Below are 23,474 nucleotides of genomic sequence, written 5' to 3'. Positions count from 1 at the left end.
GAATATATATTTATGTGTTAGGAATATATTAACATTTATATTATTAATATATATGATAGTGTGATGCCTGCTTTTATCTTTATATATGCTATTTATGCCCATCCACATATTTTGTTTTGGACCAAGACATGATCTAAGTACTGTCAGAGATTTGTCTCTGCAATGCAATCTACCATATCATGATAGCACCATCAAATGATTTTTTAAGTACCTTGTTTAAACACTAGTATTTATTGATGATGCATAAACTATTATCTTTAATAATTTAATATTTCTAATAGTCAAGTAGAACATTATGCACAATGAAACTATATATATATATATATATATTGTTATATATGGCTCGTTGAATATATTATACAGATAATTTATAGATACTTTATTATCTTTATACAATTCCCTTTTTCATATATACAGCTTCATAGGTTTAGCTTAGTTCTAGATTGTCATATATATGTTTTTAGATTCACATGACATATACACACATGCCATGTATATTCTATTTCCCTTTTAAATCTGTAATTGTTTCTTAACTTGATTAATTGACATGCCTATATATTTAAGAATCTTTTTCTGCATTTTTAAAGTGACCTGAAGAAGCTATGTGTCCATTGCAATAAATTGTTCTTGTGAATTACAGAATTTTACGCTTTATTTGGATTTATTCACCTTGGAGTTATCCATCAGTGGACTGCCTAGCTTCGCTTCTTCCATAACTAACTTATTCATTATTTATTCTCTAAACCTTTTTGGAAGGAGTGTTTGCCTGTCAGGAGGACTGCTTTTTATCTTGGATTTAGATATTATGTATGTTGTCATGTAACCAATGCATTGAAATATTGTTTTCTTCTACACTTCATTTTGTCTTGATTGGACTCTCGTAATGATGGTTTGGCACCCAGGGCAGCGTATTTAATTAAAGTTACAGTTGTGGTTTTGAGCATAGCCCTACCCCTTTCTAGTTGGTCACACCCCTTCCCATTGGCCCCACCCATTCAGTTGTTCTCTGCAGCCCCCTGTAATTTGAAGTCACCAGCCGCCACTGCTGGTCAGAGTCTTTCTCAGCTCCTTACTCACTTGTCCAAAATATTAGGATTGTTCATTATGCCTGGTTTCACAAAATGAAGCTTCAGGCATGTGAAAGCATTCAGAGGATTGGGGGGGGGTGGATGAGGGGGCTATACCCCTGTACATGAAACTCCCTTTGATACATTTCCTTGTCTGAAAACTCTTATGGCTGGTTTCAGTTGCCAGTTAATGTGCAAAAGTGTTTTCTCAAATTCCTCATAACTATATTTTTATGGTGAACACATCAGACTCAGAATGGAGTGGACACTTGGAGTCCTTAGTCCTATATGGCTAACCCTGTCTGGTCACTGTCACAGAATGCTTTTCACATCAACTTTAAATAGGTGATAGTAGTCATGTTTGCCATTAAACATTACATGTGCAGTATAAAGCAAGGCCTGCTTCAAGTGATAACTGTCAGCAATCACAGCTGTGTGTTACATAAAAATATCAGAGCACTTGTTTAATAGCACCTCTGCACAATGGCCAGGCAGTTGTGGATTATGTCTCATTTCCTCAGACCTCACCTAACTGCTGTGTACCTTGCAAGAGATCAACAAATCCAAGTAAATCAGTTAAGATGAACAGCTCTTCATGGTTACATAGGACATTTGAATTGTATATTTTTTCCCCTAATGTCAGTATGCAGCATCCCAGAAAATAGACCTGTTTAGCATTCTCTGTTTTAGATGAAAGCACAGCATACTTTGGTAATATATCACACAAGGAATTTACTTTATATATTCCTCCACCTTGCTTTTTTTCCAGGAGTTCCAATACATGCAGAAACACAGAAAGTCAACCTAATTCTTTCATAATAACCGTGGTTCTTCATTTTGTTAGAGAATGCAGTCTGGTCCATATTCCTTCCATTTCCAGATGATACTTTTCAGCAACAGGGTAAGGTATCACATCCCTACCTTTATAGTTTTGTCATATTCTTTGGATGCACATTCCTAATATTCAGCAAAGAACTATTTTCTTTGAATGTGGTATGGATTATAATTGTATAAGGGGAAAATAAATAAACTTTTATCTATATAGGAGACCTTTCTGACTTGGTCTTGGCAAAATATATCATATTAAAGTGAACTAGCCTACTATTTTTTAATTACCTTGCTTACATGTCAAACTGAATTTTTATCTTATTCTACAATTACCTGACAGTGAGGAACTTGATTAAGGATTTTTAAAAGGTAATTTAGTTCTAAACCCACTTAGGAAGACTATTCTTCCTCTTGGAACTTGGACTCTATATGTTAACAGCTGACTAAACTCCTTTGAATTGGCATATTCATTCCCTTTGAAGTTTCTAACTTGAAAACCACTTTTCTTGCTATAAGTCATATCAGGAAAAAAGTCAACTATATAGGTGAGAAGTTTGTTGCTGTCTCTTTAAATGGGTGTTGCAGTTAATAGAATTAATGTATCATGTGACATTATTTGGACAGTTAACAAAAGTTCTTGATGAATGTACATCATGTTCACAGCATCATGAATACAGAAAATCCACCAAGCTAATCCACTTTGCTGTTTTAAACTTAAGGGCTTTTGAGTTGCCTGCCTGTACAATAATTTTGCCTTTGGTAACTCCTCCTGGTGCTCATAGTAGTGAGCACTAGAGAAGTTCCCCCCACCCAACACTGCACTTTCTTTACTTTTCTAAATACTGGGCAAGATAATTTCACTTATTTGTCAGCATTTTAGCACCAGGTCTGCCAAGACAGTGTATAAACTGCCTTATGGTCATAGATAATTAATTTATACTCAACATTAATAATTCTATATGTGAGAGCTGTGAAGGCTAATTCTCAACTATAAACATTCCCTGTCTGCTTCATATACTTCTACCATGATGTTTCTCTAATCACAACGTCTTATGCTGAGTTTGTGAAACAACTTCCAGAGTCTTCTAGAAATAAAAACATTAAGTCTCAGTAAAAACCAGGCAGTCACTCATCCACCTCATGCATACCTCCCATAAAGAGTTACCCTGAGCAAAAACACTCCAAGTCTATCACTTTGAACCATAGCAGGAATAAAAAAAAAAGTTTAATGATACGCGACTCTATTGTCACGCACACTGACTCATCACTCACAAGGATAGACAAGAAGAGCTTTAGAGTTAGTGTCTTTCAGCTGCTAGGATCTGTGATGTTACAAGGACTCTAAGGACCCTAACACTTGAGAAATATGACTATTATATGGTAGTAATGCCTGTGGGAGTGACTGACTTGAGACGTAGAACCCTGAGGGATATACAGACAGGCATGCTAGAACTTTCCAGGCATGATAAAAATGCACGTTCGACACTAGTCCTGAGATGAATCCTTCCTTTACCTCAAACCATGGGCAGATACAAAGAAAATATAATTAACTTTAATAACTAGTTAAAACAGCTGGTTTAATTCCAGGTCATGACTGGGAGATTTTGCATACTGGCTAAAGCCTTTACTGCCCCCTACTGCCTTTTTAGGCAGAGTCTAGTTTATCTACATTCCAATGTTACTAAGATTTAAGTCCCAAACCTGGATTGCATTAATGTGACTTTCCTTAATGCCAAAAGTCTAAATAATAAATTGCCTGATCTTGAAGTACTCCTGCATTTGCTACTGGAACTTAATTTAAATTAAAAGAGTGTACTCCTTCTATTCCAGAGTTTTGCACGTTTTACTCTTTCAGGTCTAGTGGCAGCTATGATGAAGTCTCCATGTTTGTCAGTGAACATCTTACCACCAGGCAGATCCACAGGGACTCACAGACTGAACTCACTGAACTACAGATCAATCTAGGTAGGATTAATCATCAATTACTAATATATTACAGAGCACCTTCTTTGTCCCTTGATGGACATTTATGATTCTTATTAGTAAAAATCTACCTTATATTGGGTGACTTTAACAACCCTTCAGTAAAAAGGAACACCTATATCTCCAATGCAGGATATACCTAAAAGTTCCTAGACTTAATAAGCAAAAATTCCGTTGAGCAGCTAGCAAATGAACTTACTAAAAGGTACAGCATTTCTGACCTAATTCTTGCAATCATGGTCACTTTTTGTACTGCTCCTCTGGTATGTCCTTTGCTGGTGAAGTCTGACCACAAACTTGTAACATTTTCCTTTAAACTCCCAAAAGCTCCTACAGGAAATCCCACTGAATTTAAAGGCTACAAACATACAAACCTCAACCTACTAGGTGTCAAAATACCAAATTGGGACTGCATCTCCCCAGACCTTAATGCAGTAAAAAATTTCACTAAGGAATTCTATACCCATTTATAAAAATAATGCATAGAGATAACAGTCCATACCAGAACCAAGTAATATGGGAAATTCAAAAACAAACCACCTTAGTGATCATCCACCATAAATAAACTACCCAACAAAAGAAAGAAACTCCTTAAATTATTAATTAAATCCAAAACCAATCATCTCAAGGATGATATCAAAAGCATTTAAAAAAACTGAGGAACACTATTAGAGCCGCTAAAAGAAGGAATTTTAGGTTGGCCTCTGAAGCCAAAGATAATTATAACTCCTTCTTTGGCTACATTACAAAACTATACAATACCCTCCACTGCTCAGAATCTGTTCATAATGGGGCCTCCTATTCTGGCCCAAATGACATGGCTAATATACTTGCAAATAAATTTAGTGCCAACATCACCAATGAAACTCCTATTCAAGGCCCCAAACTATCTGAATTACTCACTCCCACTATTATCTCTAAAGATTGTTTACTGATAGTGCTAACAAAGAAAAAAAAAGACTTCTTCCATGGGACCTGATACTATACCTGGTTGCTTAATTAATAGTATTAAATATGCCCTTGCAGACACACTTCTCAAACTCATAACTTACGTTTATCTACTGGTTTTGTCCCTGATGATTGACATAAACCAATGGTGTTGCCCCTCTATATGGGGGGGGGGTCTTACAACTGGCCAGGATAATTATATACCTATCAGACCTCACAAGCCTCATCTGCAAAGTCATGGAATGTATTATAAAAGGCTGTAGATGATGGTCATGTAGGGCATGTCATGACCTGTATAAGGCCATTATTATTACACCATTCCACATGCTAACGTTATACAACAGCTAAATGCTTAAAAATCATCCCATATGTGTTAAGTTGGATAGCAAACAGACTGACACACAGAAATCAAATAATGTGTGTTGTAGGTGTTTCATCAGAAATAATGCAGGTGACTAGCAGTGCCCCTCAGGGCTTGGTGCTGGGATCTCTTCCTTTTGCTATTTACTTGTCATATCTCTAAGAAGAGAGCCAAGACCTCTGGCTAACAAAATCTGTAGATGATTGCAAACATAGAGTTGCCATAGTTGTCCTGTAATACCAAAACCCTCCAGAAAGAACTCACCCTAGTAAACAATTAGTGTTCTAAAAATGAGCTCAAACTAAATGCTGAAAATTGTTGCATCGTCACATTTGATAAACAACCTCTCCTCCCATCATACTATTAGACAACACACCTCTACAAAATAAAAATATAGTTAGGGACTTAGGTACTTAGTTTGTTAGCTTGCTCTATTTTGACCATCATATGACATCGTTTCTCAGGAAGAAACAATGGAGATCTTAAGAAGTAACTAGTGTCCACTATTGTACATGCTTATGCACAAATCCCTTCTGTAAAAACCTCAGTATCCTTCGGATTCTCTGTCTGTTTACAGCTGTAACAGCAATCCTTCTTCTAGCTGTGCATTTATCCCTTATCTGTACAAGTGTATTCCAAGGGAGCAGTACAAAGTAAGGTAACATAAATCACTATTAAACTGTTTAGGTGGCATCCTATCTTCGTTCTTCATTCAAAAATAACATATCAAAACACATCTAATTGTGTAGTACCACAACATCACTACAAGGCACAATACCCTTCATCGAACAAATAGCAGCTCGGAAACATATGCCACACTATTCATTGGAAAATTCACTACCATACAACCTTGGCCCTATAACACTACACTTCTCAACTTACTTGCTCAAGAATCAGGGACAAAGGCCAGCGTCAGGAACAATTTTTAACTATTACTTTAATTCACTTAGAGAGTAAATAGAGCAACTGGTTTTGCATCTCCACGCAGTTTCTGAAGTCTACTGGCTGTTGGTTAGACACTTAAGGAGCTGTTAGTAAGTTGTTTCCTGTAATCCAATGGTGCAAGGTTTGATTCCCTCAGCCATTGTCAAAAAGTAGGAAAATCTAATCTCTGTCATTATTAACTAAGTGTAATGCTCAGTGATTTATCAGAAAATCACACTTTTTTGAGGGACAAGGTAATGTCAGGCATGTTCGAAAAATATGAAAGAGGTGAGATCTGGCTTTAACACAAGTTGACAAACATGGTTAACAAAATCTTTCCACATACACTTATCCAATAAGAAAATATCAAGTTCTGTCACAAAAATACTGTGAAGTTAATCTGATACCATCAGGATCATACTGTTCTAAATCTCTTAATACCATGCAACTCTGAGTCCCATCAGGAAATAGCACACACACACACACACACACACACACACACACACACACACACACACACAAACACACACACACACACACACACTCACTCACTCACTCACTCACTCACTCACTCACTCACTCACTCACTCACTCACTCACAGAAAGCTAGCATAACTTGTGATTCCTGCTATTCATATAGAACCTTATCTTTAATTTTTTAGATCCACTCTGTTATGCAGCCTGCTTTGTAAAGGCTGATGTTTAACATAGCAATCATCGATGCAATATACACATTTATGTATTCTTAAAATGCTTAACTCTACCATTGTGTAACACTGAACTTAAAAGTAGCAATATTTCCTTAGCATTAATGTGTTGCATGATTCCTGAATGATTGCTTTCTCACAGGTTCACAGACAAAAGCATAAACTGAATATTTAGTGGCACAGTCTGTGCAAACACCATTGACTGGACTATTCAAGCGTTGATGTGAATCACAGTCCGGGAAGCCACTGACTGGTTCAAAAATACAATGGTGATAAACTAATGAAACCGCAGAAAGAGTTGCAGTCACTGCTTAAAGCATAGTGATGGAACAACTACTTTATTTAGTATTAAAACTGGAGTGCTTCATTTAAAGTGGACCAGTTGAGAGGTATGTACTCATTGAGAAAGCAGCATTGTTCTGTATCCTGTAAGAGCTACTTATCTTCACATGAGACTACCTATCAGTCCTTAGATGAGTAGTTGATAAATTCAAGGTGCAATCCCTGACTTCATGGTAGAGATGCATACCTACAATGATGGAATTTGTGTGCTTTAGTAAGTGGTATGTGTTTGTATCATAAAGAATCATAGCTGGAAGTGGAAAACTATGGCAAAAATCGCTATGTTCCAGCTTTCTCAGCCACTCTTCATTTTCACATTTTTTCCTGTTTTCATAAGCAGTTGCAGTTTTATGGATAAAAAACTCTGCACAGAAAGCTTCTGATTGCTATTATGTAAAATATGTCACTTTTCTAAGTAACAAAAGCAAAATAACGTTCTCATGCCACACTTTATTTTATATGGTGCCATCTGCAATTTCTCCTAGGCCCAGTTCCCTGAACGTAAAAAATGTGCATGATTCCTTGATTCCTTTCCTCCAGTTATGTCTACATTTTTCAATCCTGTATGTAAATACTTCTGATTGTCAGCTGCAAACGTCAACTGGTTGCCAACTCAGGTCCACTCTTAGGTTACATTAAATGCTTCCTGTGCATCTCTCTTTCTTTTCTTAGTCAGGATTCTGTGAAGACAATGCCAAACTTTGAAGAGTTTTAATGGCAAGAATTCATAACTGATGGTGGGGTAAAGTGAGTATAACTAGCTCTCTCTCTTACTCTTTATATCTATCTATTGTATATATATATATATATATATATATATATATATATATATATATATATATATATAAATATATCTTTCTCTCTCTCTCGCTCTATATGTATGTATATATATATATATATATATATATATATATGAAAAAATTAGTAAAAATAAATAATGTCTTTGCTTTAAACCTATTTATTTGAAATTTACAATTCAGAATCATTTCGAGATAAGAAAACTCTAAAATAAGGTAAACATTAAAATGTTATCTGCGACATTTATAATATTCCACCAATCACCTACCTACCTAACCGAACACACTAACGAACACACAATGGTGCGGGCACCCCCTGCCCCCCTGGTGAACCCCACCCCCACACAACTCCATTTTAACCGATCCATCAAGGAACAATGAGGGATGGAAGGATTCCACTGCCATCCCCGCGCGATCCTCTCGATCCCATGAATGAAGAATTGCAAATGCAATGCAGTGCATTCGCAATGCAAACCTTCATGTCATCACCTGCCGTATGTACAGTATTCGAACATCTGATGTTTGAAATAGCGCGCCCATCTAAATACACGTCGACATAAATGATAGCAAACCATATATATATATATATATATATATATATATATATATATATATATATATATATGTATATGTATATATTACATTATTTATTTATTTTACATTTGTTCACCGCGTTTGTCCGAATGAGCTGAGTACCTCTTTTTCAGCAGAGGCTCAGGGAGAAAAGCTCCAACAAGTTATACAAATTATCATTTACAAGAAACAATCAGCAGCAAAAGACATTTCTTAATTTATACAATAACATATAAATGATAGAACAGTAAATATTGACATTTCAAAAATTGAAATTTTGGCAATAGGCATAAAAATAAAATTGTAGTCTTGTCAGCAAGGATAAAGAACATGCATCATTTAGAATAGTATTTAAGTAATGTGCTTATAGAGAAGAGTAAAATATGAAAGAGTTTAGATAGTGAATAGGTGCAGGGAGGAGGTAAGTGGGTAGACGTTAGGGTTGGAAGAATGTTTATGGAGGGCGACTACAGTGGCAGGTCCATTGACTTTGCAGGTATTCTTTGGTGGCTGTCTTAAATTTTTTTAAGTTGCTTAAGGGTTCTAATTTCTAGTGAGAGGCTGTTCCAGGCCTTGGTGGGACTATGGCTATAGAAATTGACATAAATTAAGTCTTGTATTTGCAGATTAGAAGAATGTCTTGGTTGGAGCTCTGAAGAGGTCAAGCAGGTGAATAGTGGGGATTAGAGATGAAAGAATAGGACAGTAGGAAGGTTGGTAAAGAACAGAGTGAATGATCTGGAGCTGAGAGATAAGAAGCTGGTGAGGTAATTCAAACCAATTTAGGTGTTTCACTGACAGACAGTGATGGAACCTATAGGTTTGATGGGCAGGAAATCTAGCTATCTTGTTGTAGGTGGATTCTAGTTTGGCTAAGAGTGCAGAGTTGAGACTAATGAGAATTTGAGAGCTGTATAATAGACTGGGTAGGAGGTAAGCATGATAGAGTGTTACCTTAGCTTCACTGGTGAGAAACTTTATGTTACGGTAAAGGAGTCCTAGTTTCTGATGAGTTTTCCTGATACAGTTATTGACATGTAAGTCAAACTTAAGTTGATCATCAATAATGACACCTAAGAGTTTTGTGCTAGGTTCAACCTCAATTAGGGTGTTATTAAGAGACAGTATTGAGAAGGTAGATTTAATATGTTAAGGGTTTTAGGAAGAAAAAGTAATAGTTTACTTTTTGGGGGTTAAGGATAAGTTGGTTTTGGAAAGCCAGTTTTTTACTGAGTTAAAGGAAGCCTGTGTAGCAGAGATGAGTTCAGAGGGACAGTCAGCAATAGTGATGACAGCTGAGTCATCTGCGTATTGTACCAGAGATGACTGAGGACAAGAACAGTAGAGAAGATTAGTAAAGATGTTGAAAAGTAATGGACCAAGAATACAACCTTGAAGAATACCCATTTTAACTGGGAGAGGAGGGGAGAGTGCAGAGTACTGTTTCACTACTGGAAGTCAGTCAGAGAGGTAGCTAGCAGACCATGTAATGGTAGCAGGGGCGAAGTTAAGGTTGGTCAGTTTGTGCAGAAGAAGAGGGTGGGAGACAGTGTTGAAAGCTTTTGAGAGGTCTAAGAATAGGCAGGAGATAAGTTTGTTGTCATCTCTAGCTAAGGAAATGGTGTTAAGGAAAGATAATAGGGAAGTAGTAGTGCTATGTTTAGGTTGGAATCTGTGTTGAGTGGGTGTGAGCAGATTTTCTTGGAGTAAGTAGTGCATGACTTGTTTATGTATACATTTTTCAAGAATTTTGAAGAGAGGTGACAGGATGGCGAAAGGTCTGAAATTGGTGATTTCAGAGGAGTTACCTACTTTGTGTATAGGTCAGGTGTGGAATTGTTTGGTATATATATATATATATATATATATATATATATACATATATATATATATATATATATATATATATATATATATATATATATATATATATACATATATGTATATCTGTATGCTTAGCACGAAGCTTGCATGGAGTTTACATGTTTGCAGGATGAACAACAGTGCTAATTGCAGATGCATGCTATGCATCTCACTTGCATGAATACAAGCTTCGCTTTGTGGCCAGCAACAGTGTTGTCAGCCAGGACACTGTGTAAAGCAGCACAAACACATTCAGACATGCAGATATATTTGCCTATGTGCAAACTAGTTTTGCGGAGGAGTGCAGACAGCCACAATGACTACCAGGGTTTAATTTAAGACAATGAATGGATTACTAACACATAATAGGAAAGTGTTCTCAGTGCAAAGCATAGTACAAACATGTATTTTGCCGTACTGAAATAAAAGTTTGGTGATGATCATCAAGGGTACATAGACTGCATTATAAAGACAGTAGTCTGGGGAAGTGTGTGCATTAAAAAGGGGCCAGAGGCAGAAATAGCAGGAATGAATAATGGGTAAGAGGACAAGTGAAGCCTGGTAATGTACACCAGATAAGTGCATGTCAATGTACGTATGTACATAACACAGTAAGTACTGCTGATTACACCTCCTATGTGAGTATAGTCATATCATCACACAGTTACTTGTATAATATGTGACTCTCAAACAAGGTTATATATCAGTGGAGATGACTGGTTGTGATATAAGCAACCTGACATGATCACTGGAGAGGACAGTTAACAAGGACAGTATATACAACAGGGAGTATTTGCATATTGTGAAGATATGCCAAAAGAGTTGCTTGAATATGAATATAATGTCAACATAGGTCTCGACAAATTGGGACACATAGCAATAGGCTCATGGGCAACAGTCGACAGAAGCATGCACAATCATGGACAATATTAGGATAACACCACCATTAATCTATTCATTGACATAAAATATGTAATTATGAGTTATTAAACTCTTCTGCATGACCACATTTGTACCACTGTAATAATTTGTCAGTAGTCTATAAAGGAAATCAAGCACACCTTCCTGAAAAATAGCCACTTTTGGGATGTGTTAAGAGGGACACTGTTACACCTATATTTTAAATTAGGAACAATCCTGGCTAATGTCAATGAGCTATGTATTTATGGGGTGCATCACAACAAAACATATTGCACATGCATTTGGTATAACACCTTGAAGGGAAGCCTACACTGTCAACTCCTAATGTTTATGCATCACAAAGAATACTTACTTATGGCCAGTAAGATTTGTGGAAGCTCACTTTGGCAAAAGTGATGCACTTGAGTAAATCATTCCTGGAAGATGTGTAGTGAGGTACATGCAAAAGGGTACATTGTACTCAATAATTGGTGTGATGATGGCTGAGCACAATGGGACTATAATGTTCTTTGATGTGGATGACCTGCACATGCTAAGTAGTTGTGCTACATGCAAGGGATTTGTCATCACTGTGCTCAAATGCTGGTGGACGTTCCACTTACTATCTATCTGAGTACCCAGGTCATGTAACACTTGGTCTGCTCATAGCAGTATTCTGTATATATTATAATTAGCTTGTGTATTTGCTTTCAAAAGGAAATAATCATGCCTTTTGTTCATATAGTGTGTCTCCATGGCTCTGGTAACAATGATTTTTGTGTATTAATTATTTTCTGCAGTATACGAATAGTGTTCTTGGGTTCAGTCCACAAAGCTGGTTAGGCAAATGATGTCTAGGATTGTCTTGACTTCTGAGACTTAAATACTGAACAGGAAAGGGCCTAGTACAGAACCCTGAGGTACAGACCTGGTTACTGAACTCTACCTAGAGGTGACTACACATACTTTGACATTATGTGTCCTGTGTGTGATCTATTTGTCTAACCACTTGGTGATGTAGGTGTTTATGCCCACTTGAGATGGTTTCTCTGTAATACCCGAGTGTGGATTTTTGTCAAATGCTTTGGACAGATGAAATTATGCAGGACAATACTCTTTCTCAAGCATGCCCTTGGTGACCTTCTTGAAGACATCAACCAGATTTTAAAGGCATGATTCTGGCTTAACAAATCAAACATGTTTGGTACATAGATGAGAGATTACCTTTGTTCTTTTAGATAAGATCCATGCTGAGTCATTGCTCTGCCTCACAGATGAGTAGAGTCAGTATTATGCATATATAATTCCCTGCAGCAGGTGATAGCCCCCATTGTTTGGACTGATGAATGTTGCTGTACAACCTTCTGCAAGAAGATAGTCTGTCTGGGGGATGTGTATAAGTAGGTATCCAGCTGCATCTGCTACGTCATGTTTTAAGTCACGATATAGGCAACCTAAGATGTTTTCAGGCCCATTGGTCCTGCGTTATTAGTCTTAGAGAGTTCACAGATGAGCTGCTCTCCTGAGAAAATAAACTGAGTAAGATTTGCATGTATACTTTGGTTGATGGCCAGTGGGGACATGGTGGTGAAGTGTGAGACAAACTGTCAGCTAGTAGACTGTCGATCATCTCCAGTTGAGTATGTCTGGTGGCATCCACAAACAGGTTTGCACTTAGTTGTGTATTCCCCTTAACATTTCACACTTATTTAAATAAATGATTTGTGACAACACCTCCACATACAACCTTGGTTATGCATCACGTGCCACACAGTGGGGCTGTTCGCATGGTCACACATCTGTACCAGTATCATGGAATTACATCAATTGCACAGCATATGCCTATATGTTCTTCATTTGAAAACTGAGTTTGAGCAGTCTGATACCATATAAGGACACATTACTAATGGGTTGGTTGTGGTTCATGCAGAACAGTTACTGACACAAATGCTGAGAGCCACATAATGGTGCTGGTGATTACCTTAATAATTCTTGGGCATAGCAACACAATTGTGCATACAAGGAATTCTGCAAGGTTGCAATTGAATCAAAACATGTATTATTTTTGTGTATATCACAGTACTACAACATGTGGATGAGAAAAGACTTATGTGCCCATGTAATCAGTATGAATTTATATTGATGTATGTCACAGATCATTTAATGATGATAGGTATACACATGTAGACATGTGCCATACTGCAACATTCATTGTAATGGCTGAATGAGAACTGCATACATCTGCTCTACAAAAACACATGCCTAACAAAGCCAACAATATACTTAATATCATTCCATGCCAACATATTTCAGGAGGCTTATTACTACAGCTGTTATGGAAGCTGTTATGGAAGGAACCTGTAATCAAATGCCAGCAGCAGACATCAGTTCATTACCTCACATTACAGATTATAATACCCTCTTGTAGACCTACTGTACATCCATACCTCAACATAGCACACGTCAATGACAGCAATATTGACATGTGAATTGTTCGTGGGGTCATAGTACATTACTATGCTAATGGCCAACATCACATAAGATCCTATCCATTATTATACCATTTAAACCAAACTTCCTATATCTGTATGATAGAAGATAGTAAGTCTAAGTGTGTATATGTGCATTTGTTTGATTGCATTACATACTGCCTCTGTCCATATGTGATATGTGCATCTCCCCATGACAGAATTAGCAATCATACATCCAGTGGTTTGCTGATGGCCTGCAGGGACTCATGGAAGGACTCTGCTTCATGATGCATGCACACATCTTTGACATGAGGACATCCTCCACTCCTCTGCAGGAAGGATGTAATGTGGCCAGAGGTAAAAAGGGGATGTTGAATGCATGAGGCTATGTCAAAAGTACTAATAAGTGGTAGTGAAATGAAAAGTAATTCAAATGACTATACAATTAACTTAATGTACCACCAACCATACACAAAGCAGGAGACTGAGTCGGATTTGCACATTACACCTTTGTATTTATAGAAACTGAATAACATACAATATAACACTAGAACCACCACATATATCTGACTTTAATACTGCCACGTTACACTTTATAGAGTATGCTAGCATCATTGCATGCTGAGATGAATATGTTGGGAGGAGTGTCTGACATGGATGTGGAGACACATCTTGGTATAAAATTGCCTCAGAAATATTACATGAATGTATAACACAGTCAAGTTGCCAGAGTTAGAGTAGAACCCTTAAGTGTCTAGTTATAGAAGCTCTTGAACATAGTACTAAAATTACTGCCACAGCCAAAGATTGACTTGAACATTGACAAAGTTCACTTTATACAGGATGACATCATCAGTGTATGTTACAAGAAGATGTTTGGAGGAGTGTCTGCCATAGCTTTGGACTCACAAGCTATTCTAAAATTAATTACAATACTGACTGTTGAATAAACACATGTATTAGTTGGCCACATGGAGACTAGAACCCCTACTTAACTATCAGCAGAGCACAGTACTTAACACAACTGACACAGAACAAGTCTGGCTTTTACAGTGTCAGGCAACACTTTATAGATGATGACATCAGCAGTCTCTGGTGAGAAGAAGATGGTAGTAGGAGTGACTCACATGCTGTTCTAAAATGGTCTCTAGAATGTGGACTAACTGAACACAAACACACACACACACCATTTAACAACAGTGAGGATAGAACACCTACCTAACTATATATAGAACACAATACTTAACGCAAGTGCCATAACACAAGTCTGGGTTTTACAGTGTCAGACAACACTTTAGAGCTGATGACATCAGAAGTACCTGTTGAGAAGTAGGAGTGTCTTACATGCTGTTCTAAAATGGTCTGTAGAATGTGAACTAACTGAATACAAACATGCATGCACGTGCACACACACACATGACACCAGTTGACTACAGTGAGACTAGAACCCTTACCTAACTACATGTAGAACACAATACTTAGCACAAGTGCCACAGCACAAGTCTTATTTTTATAGTGTCAGACAACAAATTATGGACAATGACATCAGTGGTATTTGTGAGAAGATTTTGGTGGCCTGTATGAAATGGCTGTGTAGGCATATATGTTGGACAAGAATTTCATCTCCATGAGTCTTGATTGCAGACAGTAGGATACTGATTTATATTTTTCTGCCTACATGGACACCAGTTAACTACAGTGAGATCAGAGCCCCTAACCAACTAGGTACATAAGCTGGAGAACACAGTATTTAACACTAGCACCACAACACAACTCTGACTTTTACACTGCTGCTGGACAATTTAGAATGGATTACATCATCACTGTATGTTTGGGAGAAGATGTTGGGAGGCTTGTATAAACTGACTGTGTCGGTATGTGCAACTGTCAAAATATTAAGCTTGTATGGGATTAGATTGCTGATAAGGGAATACACACTCATTTTCTTCTAACTACAAACACAACACTTGACTTAAGTGAGATTTAAACCCTTACCTAACTAGTTACACAAGCTAGAGAAGGCAGTGCATAAAGCAGCCACCACAACATGAGTCTTTTGTACTGCTGCTGGACAATTAAGTGTGGATGACATCATCATTTCATGTTTGGGGGAAGATGTTTAAGGCCTGTATGAACTGGCTGTGTGGGCATATATGACTGCCAAACAAATTGTCCTGCATGGGACTGGATTGATGACAGTAGGATATAGACATATTTTCCTGACTATGCAAACAGACACTTACACATACATAGGGATACACACATAATAATAATTCTGTAGTGTAGTCGACATTTGTGAACTACTACTTACATATCCTTTTCAAGTGCATAGGTGCAGGACACACATGAGTTTGAGTAAATATGTGTTCAGTCAGAACCAAGTGTCTTCCCTTTGGTTGTGTGTTTACATGAATTAGAATGGGTTGAATACTTAACTGTGTATTAAACATACTAATACATGCCAATCATCTCTTTCCATAGAGTACCAATGAACAACTGGTTTGTGCAATCAATAGTAAAGTGTTCATGCATGCAAGATTTACACTGAATGACTGCAACTTGAACTTGAGAATTATTTATAAGTTCATAGGTAGGTTCATAGGTTCATAGGTAAGTACTAGGTTATTGGCCCTAGGCCCTATATAAGCCTAGTCAAAAATGTACTTTGGCTTTCGCCACCCAAGAAAATTATTTTCCTGTGCCCCTGTCAAGCAGAGCCACAAAAGTGATCTCCTGGGTGAATTTCCTATCTCCCATCCAATCATCAAGTTTTTCTTGAAGAGTTCTAATGAGGAGCTCTGTTTGACATAGATAGGTAGTCTGTTCCAGAGTATGAGAAGTCTCTGGGACAGGAATCTATCCCCCCAGCATGTTCTCTTTATTGTGGTGACAAGGTTTAGGTCCCTAGAGCGTGTAGCTCAGAGGGATTGGGATTTCTTTAAGTGGAGCATGTCCAACAGCTCTGGGTTTGACATAGCTTTGTATGTTAGGCAGAGATCGCCTCTGAGTAGACGATATGCGACAGAGTAAAGCTGGAGAGACGGTCTGAGTAGGGCATCTGTTTGAGGACAGTAATCTTCTTTGTGAGGTATTTCTGTGGCCTTTCCAGTTGTTGTAGATGTCTTGTGAGGTACATACCAAAAGGGGCATTGTACTCTATAATGGGACTAATGAGGGGAACAATGACCTCTTTTTTTCTGGATGAGAAACCTTTTGTGATGAGGTGAGCCACGTAGAAGGATTTCCTGACCACTGTGACAATGTGATTATCAAAGGAGAGACTACTGTCCACCTGTGTCCCTAGGTCTCTTATCACATTTTCGGCATTAAGTAGACTACCAGCTATGTGGTAGTTCATGGGTACAGAGTTTTTACCAAAGGGGATGACAATACACTTTTTGGCATTGAGCTTGAGGCCATGGCTTTGACACCAGGCATCTGTCTCAGTGAGGCCCTTTTGCAGTAAGTCCACATCATTAGGAGTTTCAATTATGGCTCCTAGTTTGCAGTTATCTGCAAACTTTGTTAGCCAAAGACCTTCTGTGTTAGCCTGTACTTCATAGAAGTAGATACCAAACAGGAGAGGACCCAGGACTGAACCCTGTGGTACTCCACTTGTCACTGGTCTGAAGTCAGATTTGGAGTCCGCTACTTTCACAGTGTGGGTTCTGTCCATGAGCCAGTTGGCAACCCATCTTGTGACATAGGGATTTATACCTAGTTTAGTGAGCTTATCTATAATTCCAGAGTGGGGGATGGTGTCAAAAGCCTTGGCAAGATCTAGATAAGCTGTGTGAACCACCTTACCCTCATCTATGGCTTTGTTGACTGCTTCAAAGAAGTCAATCAGGTTTAGGAGACATGATCTGCCTTTTACAAATCCGAACTGGGTAGGGTCCAGAGTTTGGAGATTACCAATGTCTTTGTTTATGAGTTCCATGATGATACGTTCCATGGCCTTGCAGACCAGGCTCATCAGGCTAATGGGTTGGTAGCTCCCAGGGTCCGTTGTGGCTCCCCCTTTGTGGAGTGGATAACCATTGTGGTGTGCCATTTAGTGGGCACAAAGCCTGAGGTGAGGCTATGACTGAACATAGTACTTAGGTAGGGTGCCAGTTCATTCTATAGTTCATGTAGAATGCAGCCTGGGATATTGTCAGGTCCCATGGATGCTGTGTTCTTGGCTTTGGAGAGTATGTTTTTTTACCTGTGCAGCCATGATTACAGGAACTTTGCATTCTTCCAATATAGAGATGGGTCCTCTAGAGGGTGAGAGGGGGTAAAGTTAGCACTGAACCTATCTGCCAGGATGTTGGCAATATCAGTTGGTTCTGTATATTTAGTGCCATTGTGCTGTAATTCAGAGCAGATCTGAGTGTTGCCATTGAGATTCTTGACATAGCTATAGAATACTTTGTGGTTGTCTTTAGAGTCAGTGGCAATTTTGTTTTCGTAACTAGCTTTGGAAGATTTTATGAGGGATCTTACCTTCTTACTGAGGTTGACCAGGGAGTTCCTCCAGTTATGGGATTTTACTCTTTTTTGCAACAGTTTCTTTCTTCTGTTGTAGAATTTGTTTATGGCAGAGGACCACCAGATTGGCTTCCTTTTTTTGGAGGATAGCATCTTGGTTCTATTAGGGATAGCATGATTCATGCACTTGTGTAAGTGCTTATAAAGTGCATTTGTGTAGGATTCAGCAGTCATACCTCTATTGTCCATCTGCATGGGTGTCATGAAGTTTGCCACTTCTGTCTTAAGAAGTGTGAAGTTGGCTTTGGAGACGTTTTTTATGGTGGTTTCCCTAATTGAGGGTGGGGATGGGATATGGATGTCTAGGGTGATTAGCTTGTGGTTGGATCTGACCAACGAGGAATTGACCTCTGGTGTGGAACACTGGTTGCCCATGTTGGTAATGACCAGGTCTAGGATATTGCTGCTCCTGGTGGGGGTGTGAATAAGTTGATCCAAGGTGTTGGAATTTATGAATTCCAGAAAACATTGAGCAAAAGAGTTGGTACATGAGTAGTTTTCCCAGTTAATGGTGGGGTAGTTGAAATCGCCCATTATTAGGATGTTAGGTTGAACCCTAATACTTTCCAGTGTATCAGGAAATGAGGAGTAGGAATCCTGGGGCATGGTGGGGGGGTCTGTAGCAAGCTACAATTTGGATTGCGGTCTTGCTCAGAGTTAGTTGCACTTGGATAATCTCGGATGCATTATGCTGTGCAACTAGCCTGGAGGTGTGGATATCCTTAATGAATATGGACACATCTCCACCTTTAGTGCTTCGTTCCAGGTTAGGTGGCCAAAAGGTGTGGTATGAATTAAAGCCTGGTAATGCAGGGGTGCTCTCTAGAGCTTTGAACCAGGTCTATGTCACTGCACAGATGTCGATATTCTCCATTTTAAGGAGTGCCTCGAGTGAGTGCATTTTGAGGTTTAGACTTCTAGCATTGAGTAGCATTACCCTCAGATTTTGCTTGCTTGTACCTGCTACGGTGGTGAATTTGTCATTTGAATCTTGCCTAAAAAAAGGCACTATAGGGGTGGCAAGAGCCTTAGCCAGTATCCAGAATCCCAAGTGCGAAAGGTGCAAGCCATCTCTGGCAAAGCATTGTGGTCTGTCGATCATGTCTTCCCAGGCAGACAAATACTGGATCCCCTTAGAATGACACCAGAAGCTTAGCCAATTGTTGAAGTCAATCATTTTGTCCTTGTACTGTGGCATCATTCTGGGTGATGACAGGATGCTACTCAGGGCCAGGGTCATACCTGCCTGGGCTACAAGATTGGAGAGCTCCTCCATGTCTCTTTTCATATAGTCCAGGGAGGTACGTCTCAGATCATTCACACCAACATGTACAATGACAGTGTCATATTTGTACTTGTTGTGGAGTGACCCGAGTGCGTGCATTATGTGGTGGATCCTGGCACCTGACAGGCAGCTGACAGTAACTTTCTCTTTGTTTAGCCTGGTGAGTGGAACATCAGCATGCCTGACTATAGAGTCACCTATGACTAGAGTGTTAGGTACGTTGTTATGCTTTATGGGCTGTGGTTGAGTGGCACACTGAGTTTGTGGGCTATGTGTCATTTGGGTTGTGTTGGGGGGGTGGAGTTTGCTTGCATTTCTGCTTTGGAGGTCCCTGATGCTTGGGCAGGTTTTTATTGAGAGCCTCTGCAAATGTAGGTGTGTGTTTTGTGTTTCTATTTGTGTGTATTGGTGGTGTAGGTTTTGAGGGACTATGTGATGAGTGTGGTGTGGTGCAATTGTTTACCTTCTCTTGACTGTCTAGTCTAGTCTTGGGTAAAGAGAGCTTTGCTTCCAGTTTGGCAATATAAGTGCATCTCTCACAAGTTGTAGTGTTAGGTGGTAGGAGGAGAGGGTTGTCTGTGTACATGAGGCAATTGCTGCATTGCCCCAAGATGCCCAGATTCATCAGGTAGACAGGAGAAATCACCAGGAGCTGACCCTTAGACATGCCTAGAGAGGTGCTTATTTATTAAGTACTAAAAACTGCTTTCCTCTAGACAAGTGAGGAAAGTTGAGTGCTGTAGTAATTTGCAGCTTATTCAATACTTACAATGAGTTCTGAACAAGTGCTGAGTTCAAAGAATCAGATTTGAGTGCTGAAACTAAAAAAACTGGCTTGTTCTAAGAAACAAAATTAAGCTAGAAGGCTTCCCTCCAAAACAGAAAAGCTTGGGGGCTCAGAAGCCTACAAACAGTCTAGATCACTTACAGGAAAGGCAGGAAACAAGCCTAAAATTTTTTTTTTCTTTACCAGATGCTCTCTTTGTACACAGTAGGAGTGCTTGAAATCAGAATATGATCTCACTGCACTCAGTTGAGTGAGCAAATGAGATGGGCCCAGAAGGAGTATCCAAACACAAATTTACAAGAGGGGCAGGCAGTTTCAGAGCCACCAAGATTAACACCAAAACAAAAACAGGAAGGGTGGGTGAGAAACTAACTGACAAAACAGAGTCAAAACTTCCAGTTCAGTTAATATTCAATGTAACACAAATAAATCAATTTAAATGCTGTATTATTTGAAAAATGTGCAGATAAAAGGTACTTAAAATCTCTTATATGTCCAGTTGAATACAGCTAGATCTTATGCATATAAGCTGATGTTAGAAATAGGTGAGAGATACTATGGTGTTCATACTGTATTTTATATTGGAAAATGTAATGTCATAATTTTTAAAACATTTCATTTATTTACTGGGAAGAGCCGATTTTAGAGAAAGCCCAGGGAGAAATACTCCCGATGCATGTCTTTGGAATGTGGGCGAAAACCACCACACCCACAAGAAACCCACATGAATGCAGGGTGGATATGCAGACTCTGCACAGAAGGCATTCCACATGAGAGTTAAACCAGTCTATGATTTCAATTTGTTTGATTTTTGATAACTACATATAATTTTAATAGAAAATAATATCCTGATAATTTTTTACTTTAAACCTAAAGTAAGTTTTTTACAGCTCTAGAAATGGCAACTCAGGGCCTGGATCATTACACTATACATATTAATTGTTACATTTTTGAATTTGCACGGTTTTCTTATTTTTGGTTTGATGCATTGACATGTTTACAATTAGCAAAGGCATTGCATGGCATGTTTTCATTCATAGCTAAGCAAATCAGACTTATAATGGTCCCCACTGGGCAGTCTCTTAACTAACCATTAGGTACAAGTTCTACTTTCTACTTTTAATCAATTTGCATAGGAGCCAAAAACAGATATTCCTTACTGTAATATATATATATATATATATATATATATATATATATATATATATATATATATATATATATAGGCCCACTTCTAAATCTTGAAAGCTCATAATCTCGAAATTCAAAATACTGAGTCCAAAATCTTGAAAGTTCAAAATAAAGAATTTCATAATATTGAAAAAACTACAGGATACTAACACTTACTATACTCCACCAAAAGCACATAGAGAAAGAAATAAAAGACAAAGCTTATAGGTGGAGAACAGTAATATGTTTTGTTATGTAGTTGTGCTGGAATACTGTAAGTGTTGGTGTACTCTGTTTTTTCGATATTATGAAATTCAGTATTTTGAGGTTTCAGTATTTTGAACTTTCAAGATTTTGGACTCAATATTTTGAATTTCGAGATTATGAGCTTTCAAGATTTAGAAGTGAACCCATATATATGAGATAAACCCTTCCTAGATGGCCAAAAAAGTTTGTCCACTAATCTTACCCCAATCCTGCACACTATTGCACACACACTTTCTAGGCTTACTGTTACGAGGTCCCCAGTTATTTATTTTGTAAACATCATTTTTTTAATCAAAATTCTTAGCCTGACCCCCTAATGACATTCCCCCATCATTTAAAACAAAATGTAACTAGGATTGTAAATATAGTTTTACTTGGTATTTTTAAAAAATATATTTTTCTTTATTTATGGAGTGCGGAAACATTTTGCCACCACATTGGCTCATTCTAATCTGAGCACAATTAGAATATTGGTTAGCAGGCTTATCCACTGTTAAAACGGAGGGGATTTGGAAAACACAGCTCTGGAGTCCAGAAATATTTTGCCAGCATGTTGGCTCATCCTAAACAGAGCACAATTAGAGCTTTGGCTAGTGGGCTTATCCACCATTAAAATGGAGGGGCTTTGGAAAACACAGCTCAAGTTCAACATTGTTCATACCAGAGTGGATTGGGCCCATTTTTGTTTTATACTGTAATGTTTTATATTAATCAACAGGGCAAAGCTCTACATTCTCCACAAATGAGGAACGGCGAGCTTTCTGGATTGAAAGAACACGGGCCAACTAGTATTATTAGAGTTAGTGACCCCCAAAGTTAGTATTCCCGCAGTTAAAGATTTTGTTTTATATATAATTTTTCTTTTAACCGAGTTAGCTAATTCCATATGAACCGTAATTTTTAGCACAAAGTAAATGTTAAAGTTCTAGCCACTCCCTGAACTACCAGCTGGTGGTTTTGCAGAAAAATTCTCCAGTCAAACCACCTTCCAGACAACCTCACACTATCAAGATGCACACTTAGGGATTCAGCAATTCCCCCGTTATTAAGCGTTCCCCATAATATTATTCACCAGCAGTACACAATTCTTAAGAACAGATTTATTTGAATTTGGCCAGAAATTAATAATAATTAATTCCAAATTACTTAAATTAATGTAGAGTTACTTATTATTATTATTTTCCGAAAAATGGAGAAATAAAGAAAGATTCCCTTCTAATACTTTAATCCCATGCCCAAACCCATTTGGTGCCATCAAACATGATTCCCTCTAGACTCTTCAGCAGGATACAATTTATAGTCTTTTAACTAACCAGACTCATGACTCTAGTGTGGTTTGATTTTCCACAATGGTTGACAGCGGTGATGAAACCTGCTTGCTTAAACCTAAGCCATAAAAACTGTTTTCTGACTTATTCAAACACTGAATTGGCTTAAATCACATTATGTGAATGTAGGTTGATCAATTACTTGCTACCATCCTACGCAGAGCTCCAGGATCTTATGGAAGGCTTGAGTTATCTAATTCGGCCCTTATTTTGACACACTTAGAAAAGGGAAAGGGTGCTGGTGAATATAGTAGGGATAATTGCAAGTATCGCACATTCAATGCAGCCCATCAGGACTATGATGAATGCAGAATGTGCCTTGGGAAGTTTTTCTTAGAAA

The sequence above is a fragment of the Protopterus annectens genome, chromosome 3.part0 (genome assembly GCF_019279795.1).
Source record: "Protopterus annectens isolate FY-2018-M chromosome 3.part0, PAN1.0, whole genome shotgun sequence".
Classification (NCBI taxonomy): domain Eukaryota; kingdom Metazoa; phylum Chordata; order Ceratodontiformes; family Protopteridae; genus Protopterus; species Protopterus annectens.
This window is presented reverse-complemented; position numbering follows the sequence as displayed.